Raw genomic sequence first — 9,138 nt, forward strand, 5'->3', positions numbered from 1 at the left:
ATGCACTACTACAACTGTAATGTGAAATTTTGGAAAATTCTAGGGGTCATTTGACCTTTTAAAGACATTTAAGTGATTTTCTAACCATTTAATGACTGTAATACAAATTTGAACTACATCTACATGCAACGCCTAACCAAAATGGTTTGAAAAATCATATCTGTGTACTTGTGTGTGAGTTAATTCCATGTGTGGTAAATTAGAAGGAATTTCCAAACATATTGGTCTCACGACATGGACACATGCATACATATGCATGGAGTGACATGGCATTTTAATTCCAAAAAATAATAAAACTGATCAGAAAAACATGAAACCTTGGTTGATGTAATGTCATGCCACCAAGATGATGTGGTAAAGAAATTGGCATGTTTGACAAAAGTTTGGACACACACCCCTCAAAAACCGGAGCAACTCACTAGAAGGTTCGTGGTTCCGAGAGGGAACAATGCATGTTTGATGACGAACGGGAGATAGTTTCCTCTTATGGCCTTCAATTTGTTTTCTATGTTTAACGTGCAGTAATACAACTGTCATGTGAAAATTTGGAAAATTTCAGGGGTCATTTGACATTTTATAGACATTTAAGTGATTTCCTAACCATTTAATGACTGTATTTCAAATTTGAACTACATCTACATGCAACGCCAAACCAAAATGGTTTGAAAAATCATATTTTAGTGTACTTGTGTGCGAGTTAATTCCATGTGCAGTAAATTAGAAGGAATTTTCAAACATATTGGTCTCAAGGCATGGGCACATGCATGGAGTGCCATGGCATTTTAATTCCAAAAAATTAAAAAATGATCAAAAACACATGAAACCTTGGTTGATGTAATTTCATGCCACCAAGATGATGTGGTAAAAAAATTGGCATGTTTGACAAAAGTTTGGACACACACCCCTCACAAACCGGAGCAATTCCCTAGAAGTCTCGTGGTTCCGAGAGGGAACAATGCATGTTTCATGACGAACGGGAGATAGCTTCCTCTTACGGCCTTAAATTTTTTTCTACGTCTAACATGCACTACTACAACTGTAATGTCAAATTTTTGAACATTCTAGGGGTCATTTGACCTTTTAAAGACATTTAAGTGATTTTCTAGCCATTTAATGACCGTAATTCAAATTTGAACTACATGCAACTCCTAAGCAAAAACGGTTTGAAAAATCATATTTGTGTACTTGTGTGAGAGTTAATTCCATGTGCAGTAAACTAGAAGGAATTTTCAAACATATTTTTCTCACGACATGGACACGAGCATACGTATGCATGGAGTGACATGGCATTTTAATTCAAAAATAAAATAAAATAAAAAACACATGGAACCTTGGTTGATGTGATGTCATGCCACCAAGATGATGTGATAAAGAAATTGACATGTTTGACGAAAGTTTGGACACACACCCCTCACAAACCGGAGCAGGTCACTAGAAGGCTCGTGGTTCCGAGAGGGAACAATGCATGTTTGATGACGAACGGGAGATACCTTCCTCTTACGGCCTTCAATTTTTTTTCTACGTCTAACATGCACTACTACAACTGTAACGTGAAATTTTGGAAAATTCTAGGGGTCATTTGACCTTTTAAAGACATTTAAGTGATTTTCTAACCATTTAATGACTATAATACAAATTTGAACTACATCTACATGCAACGCCTAACCAAAATGGTTTCAAAAATCATATCTGTGTACTTGTGTGTGAGTTAATTCCATGTGCGGTAAATTAGAAGGAATTTTCAAACATATTGGTCTCATGACATGGACACATGCATACATATGCATGGAGTGACATGGCATTTTAATTCCAAAAAATAAAAAAATGATCAGAAAAACATGAAACCTTGGTTGATGTAATGTCATGCCACCAAGATGATGTGGTAAAGAAATTGGCATGTTTGACAAAAGTTTGGACACACACCCCTCACAAACCGGAGCAACTCACTAGAAGGTTCATGGTTCCGAGAGGGAACAATGCATGTTTGATGACGAACGGGAGATAGTTTCCTCTTACGGCCTTCAATTTGTTTTCTATGTTTAACGTGCAGTAATACAACTGTCATGTGAAAATTTGGAAAATTTCAGGGGTCATTTGACATTTTATAGACATTTAAGTGATTTCCTAACCATTTAATGACTGTATTTCAAATTTGAACTACATCTACATGCAACGCCAAACCAAAATGGTTTGAAAAATCATATTTTAGTGTACTTGTGTGCGAGTTAATTCCATGTGCAGTAAATTAGAAGGAATTTTCAAACATATTGGTCTCAAGGCATGGGCACATGCATGGAGTGCCATGGCATTTTAATTCCAAAAAATTAAAAAATGATCAAAAACACATGAAACCTTGGTTGATGTAATTTCATGCCACCAAGATGATGTGGTAAAAAAATTGGCATGTTTGACAAAAGTTTGGACACACACCCCTCACAAACCGGAGCAATTCCCTAGAAGTCTCGTGGTTCCGAGAGGGAACAATGCATGTTTCATGACGAACGGGAGATAGCTTCCTCTTACGGCCTTAAATTTTTTTTCTACGTCTAACATGCACTACTACAACTGTAATGTCAAATTTTTGAACATTCTAGGGGTCATTTGACCTTTTAAAGACATTTAAGTGATTTTCTAGCCATTTAATGACCGTAATTCAAATTTGAACTACATGCAACTCCTAAGCAAAAACGGTTTGAAAAATCATATTTGTGTACTTGTGTGAGAGTTAATTCCATGTGCAGTAAACTAGAAGGAATTTTCAAACATATTTTTCTCACGACATGGACACGAGCATACGTATGCATGGAGTGACATGGCATTTTAATTCAAAAATAAAATAAAATAAAAAACACATGGAACCTTGGTTGATGTGATGTCATGCCACCAAGATGATGTGATAAAGAAATTGACATGTTTGACGAAAGTTTGGACACACACCCCTCACAAACCGGAGCAGGTCACTAGAAGGCTCGTGGTTCCGAGAGGGAACAATGCATGATTGATGACGAACGGGAGATACCTTCCTCTTACGGCCTTCAATTTTTTTTCTACGTCTAACATGCACTACTACAACTGTAACGTGAAATTTTGGAAAATTCTAGGGGTCATTTGACCTTTTAAAGACATTTAAGTGATTTTCTAACCATTTAATGACTATAATACAAATTTGAACTACATCTACATGCAACGCCTAACCAAAATGGTTTCAAAAATCATATCTGTGTACTTGTGTGCGAGTTAATTCCATGTGCGGTAAATTAGAAGGAATTTTCAAACATATTGGTCTCATGACATGGACACATGCATACATATGCATGGAGTGACATGGCATTTTAATTCCAAAAAATAAAAAAATGATCAGAAAAACATGAAACCTTGGTTGATGTAATGTCATGCCACCAAGATGATGTGGTAAAGAAATTGGCATGTTTGACAAAAGTTTGGACACACACCCCTCACAAACCGGAGCAACTCACTAGAAGGTTCATGGTTCCGAGAGGGAACAATGCATGTTTGATGACGAACGGGAGATAGTTTCCTCTTACGGCCTTCAATTTTTTTTCTATGTTTAACGTGCAGTAATACAACTGTCATGTGAAAATTTGGAAAATTTCAGGGGTCATTTGACATTTTATAGACATTTAAGTGATTTCCTAACCATTTAATGACTGTATTTAAAATTTGAACTACATCTACATGCAACGCCAAACAAAATGGTTTGAAAAATCATATTTTAGTATACTTGTGTGCGAGTTAAATCCATGTGCAGTAAATTAGAAGGAATTTTCAAACATATTGGTCTCAAGGCATGGGCACATGCATGGAGTGCCATGGCATTTTAATTCCAAAAAATTAAAAAATGATCAAAAACACATGAAACCTTGGTTGATGTAATGTCATGCCACCAAGATGATGTGGTAAAAAAATTGGCATGTTTGACAAAAGTTTGGACACACACCCCTCATAAACCGGAGCAATTCACTAGAAGTCTCGTGGTTCCGAGAGGGAACAATGCATGTTTCATGACGAACGGGAGATAGCTTCCTCTTACGTCCTTCAATTTTTTTCTACGTCTAACATGCACTACTAACACTATAATGTGAAATTTTTGAACATTCTAGGGGTCATTTGACCTTTTAAAGACATTTAAGTGATTTTCTAGCCATTTAATGACCGTAATTCAAATTTGAACTACATGCAACTCCTAACCAAAACGGTTTGAAAAATCATATTTGTGTACTTGTGTGAGAGTTAATTCCATGCACAGTAAACTAGAAGGAATTTTCAAACATATTTGTCTCACGACATGGACACATGCATACGTATGCATGGAGTGACATGGCATTTTAATTCAAAAATAAAATAAAATAAAAAACACATGGAACCTTGGTTGATGTGATGTCATGCCACCAAGATGATGTGATAAAGAAATTTGCATGTTTGACGAAAGTTTGGACACACACCCCTCACAAACCGGAGCAGGTCACTAGAAGGCTCGTGGTTCCGAGAGGGAACAATGCATGTTTGATGACGAACGGGAGATACCTTCCTCTTACGGCCTTCAATTTTTTTTTCTACGTCTAACATGCACTACTACAACTGTAACGTGAAATTTTGGAAAATTCTAGGGGTCATTTGACCTTTTAAAGACATTTAAGTGATTTTCTAACCATTTAATGACTATAATACAAATTTGAACTACATCTACATGCAACGCCTAACCAAAATGGTTTCAAAAATCATATTTGTGTACTTGTGTGTGAGTTAATTCCATGTGCGGTAAATTAGAAGGAATTTTCAAACATATTGGTCTCATGACATGGACACATGCATACATATGCATGGAGTGACATGGCATTTTAATTCCAAAAAATAAAAAAATGATCAGAAAAACATTGTCACACCCTAGCTAGTCATGCATTAGAGTGTTGCATCATGTTTACTCTTTCATCAGAAACTTGAAATGGGGATCTGTGAAACCCTCAGAATCATTTTGAAAATGACCCAAATAAAAATTTCTCCAAAAGGGTCCAAGAAAATGCTCATGTTGCTCTCTGAAAATATTGGACAGAGATAAAAATGAAACCAATATTTTTAAGAGCTCATAGGTATTTATTTTGGGCATTTGGGATTAATGCATAAATATTTGCATTGGAAATATATTAATTATATATATTAATATATGTCCAAATATTATGCCAATTAATTAGGAGCTCTGGAATAATATATTTAGCCCCTGTAAAAATTGGCATAAGTTAAATAAATGATTTAATATATTATTTAAATCAAAACAAATGTCAGAAATTAGAAAACAGAAAAATAAATAAAGGGAGAAGCTTACCTGGGCTCCTCCCTGTGCAGCCCAGCCAGCTGGCCGGCCCAGCCAGCAGGCGGCCCAGCCCGCCTCCCTCCTCTGTCGTCTTCGTCCTCGACAGAGGGAGGGGAGTGTGGCCGGCGCGCGCGCGCGCCACCGCGCCACGCCACCTGCTCGGCTGCCTGCCTGCCCTCCCCTCCTCGCTCGATGCCCGGACGACGCCACGCCTCCCCCCTGCTCTCTCTCACTCTCCCTCAGTTCCTCCCTCCTCTCCCTCGCTCTCTCTCTCACACGGCCGAACACCACCCTCGCCGCCGTTCGCCACAGCAGCCGTCTCCGGCCACCCCTCGCTCCCCCGACTAGCTCAGGAGCTCCGCCTCGACCCCCTCTTCCTCCCCACCGCTCCACGGGTCTCCGGAAGCCCTGCATCGCCGCCTACGTCGACGTTCCCCTCCTCGGCCAACAGAGGTCATCGCCGTCAATTCGCTGCACTCCGGCCATCCCCGAGCCCGCTAACCATCCCTGCAGCTCCGCGGTGAGCCACCTATTCGATTCCCCCTTGCCCCGTCGTCCCTAGCCTTCTGTAGCTGCCGCCCCCTTGAGCTCCGAAGCTCGACGCCGCCGGCGATGTCGCCGTCGTGGCCACGGTCACCGTAGCGCCCAACCGAGCACACTATCGTGCTCCACACCTCACTAGGAGCACGCAGCTCGCACCAACACCTCCCCAAACGCCCTGCAACGCCGATTCCGACCGCACCCGAACTCCGGCCGCCGCTCACGAGCTCGCCGTCGACGGTACAGACCACCCCAGGCACGGCCACCACCACCGTTCGACGCGCGGGAGCAAGGGCTCTCCAACGACCCCAAGCACGGCCTCGCCCGTGCCCTGTAGCGCGATCCCGCATCGCGCCGCCGTCTCGGGCCTCGCCGGCGTCATGTCGCCGGTGGGTTTGACCCACTTTGACCACGGCAGGACCCCCCTGAGTCCCTGACAGGTGGGCACAGCCCTGTAGCTAATTAGGATTAGCACTAACCACTGTTAGTTAACCCCCTGACACTGACCAGTGGGCCCCAGCGCCACTAATCCCTAATTAGGATTAATTTAAACCTGTTAAACCCCCCCTGTCACTGACGTGTGGCCCCCACACGTCAGGTTTGACCCCAGCCAGCCGCAGTTGACCACTGACGTCATGCTGACGTCATGCTGGCGCAATATTTATATTTCTGGATTTATTTTAAATCAGGAAATTCCAGAATATTATTTAAACTTCAAAAATTCATAACTTTTATTCTGTAACTCCAAATTGGACAAATTATATATGAAAAATGATTAGAAAAATCCAATCTATCCATCTGTACTATTTTCATGCATGATCAAACAAGTTAAATTGATGTTTCAAGCAGAACAAGGAAAAGCACTTTAAAAGGCCATGTTTGAGTTTGAAATTTGAATCTTTGATTCAAATTTGCTCAAACCCTTCTGGTCTTAGTTGCATTAGCCCAACACACTCATATTGCTATGTTTCATGCATGCATCATATTGTTGCACATTGTTTGGTGATGGTTGTGTATCGGTGTTCTTTGCGGTAGGTTCTGCCTCCGAGGAGTACCGTGATTACCCTAACGAAGAACCGTATCAGTGCATCGAACCATCAGGCAAGCAACCAACCATTTGATCATATCGATACAATCCCATGTTCTCGCTCCTGCTCTCTTTTACTGCATTAAGACAACGCGTTTCAAACTGCTGTGTGCTACGGTAGTTGAACCCATTTCCTCTGCATGACCTGTCATTGCCACAGTAACTAGATGAAACCCACTAGCATGTGTAGGAGTTGATTGAGCCATATGTATGTGTTGTTCCTACCTTGCTATGCCTGCTATGCTTAGAGTCGTGTCAGGTCTGGTTCATCTGGGTGATGGCTAGAGTGAAATGATTATGTCGGGAATGAGAGTGGTGTGGTGAACACGATTTGGTAAAGGTATCGATGAGAGGCCATGTAGGAGTACATGGTGGGTTGTTTCATTGAAGCCGACCTTAAGCACTGAGATCTGTATGTGTGATTTAAGATACAGCTACTACCATGCATTGGGCCCTGAAATATGACCCCGCTCGACTTCTTATTCACCCTAGCTCTCTGTCCAGGAGTTGCAAGTAGTTTCTGGTGTTTGTAGCCTACTGGAGGCCGTGGACAGCGCTGACCGTAGGGGTGGGCTGTGATGCGGTAGGTACGTGGCCGGGTGTACCGAATACCCGTTAGGTATCTCGGGAACCCTGTTCACATCGTTCGGGGCCGTATGGGAAACCTCGGCCGGACTCCCTGTGGATGGAACCTGAATAGGCGATAAACCTGGACTAGAGGCTTAAGTGTTTAGGTAGGTCGTGGTCTACACCCACGTCGGCTTTCGCTTGAAGTCTGCCGAGCACATGTCGTGTGCAGACGCTAAGTGGTGGAAACATGTATGAAGAGGTACACCCCTGCAGGGTTATCATAATCTATTCGAATAGCCGCGTCCGCGATAAAGGACTACTTGGTTGCCTATACAGTTCATAGACAAGTAAATGGAAACTGCTAAAAGCCTCAAGATAAGTGTGAGTGCCGAGGATGGCTCTTCCGTAGGAAGACGGAGGTGGATCCTCGGTAGTGTATTGAAGTGGTGAGTAGTGGACTCGTGTGCGCAAAACCATTTCAAGTTGGAGTATCGTAGGATAGTCTAGCCAAGAGTCAAAGCTGGCTTGCTGCAATAACTCCACCAACCCTTCTTGATAATATGCATGTATGTAGGATCTGATGTAAGTCTTGCTGAGTACCTTTGTACTCATGTTGCTATAATCTACATTTTTACAGAAGACGCTGCAACCCCTTCTGATGGGTTCTATGTAGACGTTGACATCAACGAGTAGGCTAAAGACCCAGGTGGTGACCCTGAGCTTGTGAAGGACCACGTAGTATAGCTAGGCTTTCCAAGCCTCTTTTATTTTACTAGTTGTCTGTACTCAGACAAGTTACTTCCGCTGCTGGTTCGTATGACTGTATGACTTGTATGTTGGGTCGTGAGACCCGTACCTGTGTGTATGTTATGTATGGCTCTCTGAGCCTTAAATAAAGTACTTGTGTCGTAGAGTCATGTTGTGATGCTTCGTTGTATTTGCACATATCGAGCATATTGTGTGTATGATTGAAATGCTTGGTATGTGTGGGATCTGACTATCTAGTTGTTTATCTTTAGTAGCCTCTCTTACCGGGAAATGTCTCCTAGTGTTACCGCTGAGCCATGGTAGCTTGCTACTGCTCTGGAACACTTAGGTTGGCCGGCATGTGTCCTTCTTCGTTCCTGTGTCTGTCCCTTCGGGGAAATGTCACGCTTTGAGTACCGGAGTCCTGTTAGCCCGCTACAGCCCGGTTTACCGGAGTCCTGCTAGCCCAGTGCTACAGCTCGGACCCACTTGCTGATGACCGACACGTTCGAAGCTGGGTCATGGATGCATGTCCCTGTAAGTCTGTGCCACTTTGGGTTTATGACTAGTCATGTCAGCCCGGGCTCTTTATCATATGGATACTAGCGACACTATCATATACGTGAGCCAAAAGGCGCAAACGGTCCCGGGCAAAGGTAAGGCGACACCCGTGGGAATACCGTGCGTGAGGCCGCAAAGTGATATGAGGTGTTACCGGCTAGATCGATGTGACATCGAGTCGGGGTCCTGACAGCGTTGGCATCAGAGCCGGACTGCCTGTAGGTTCTCCAAGCCAAACTGGTCGATGTTGAGTCTAGAAATTCTTTAGTTATATGTAGGGGAATTGTTTGTGGGTTGGAACGTA

This window comes from Triticum dicoccoides, chromosome 4B, assembly GCF_002162155.2.
Source record: "Triticum dicoccoides isolate Atlit2015 ecotype Zavitan chromosome 4B, WEW_v2.0, whole genome shotgun sequence".
Classification (NCBI taxonomy): domain Eukaryota; kingdom Viridiplantae; phylum Streptophyta; class Magnoliopsida; order Poales; family Poaceae; genus Triticum; species Triticum dicoccoides.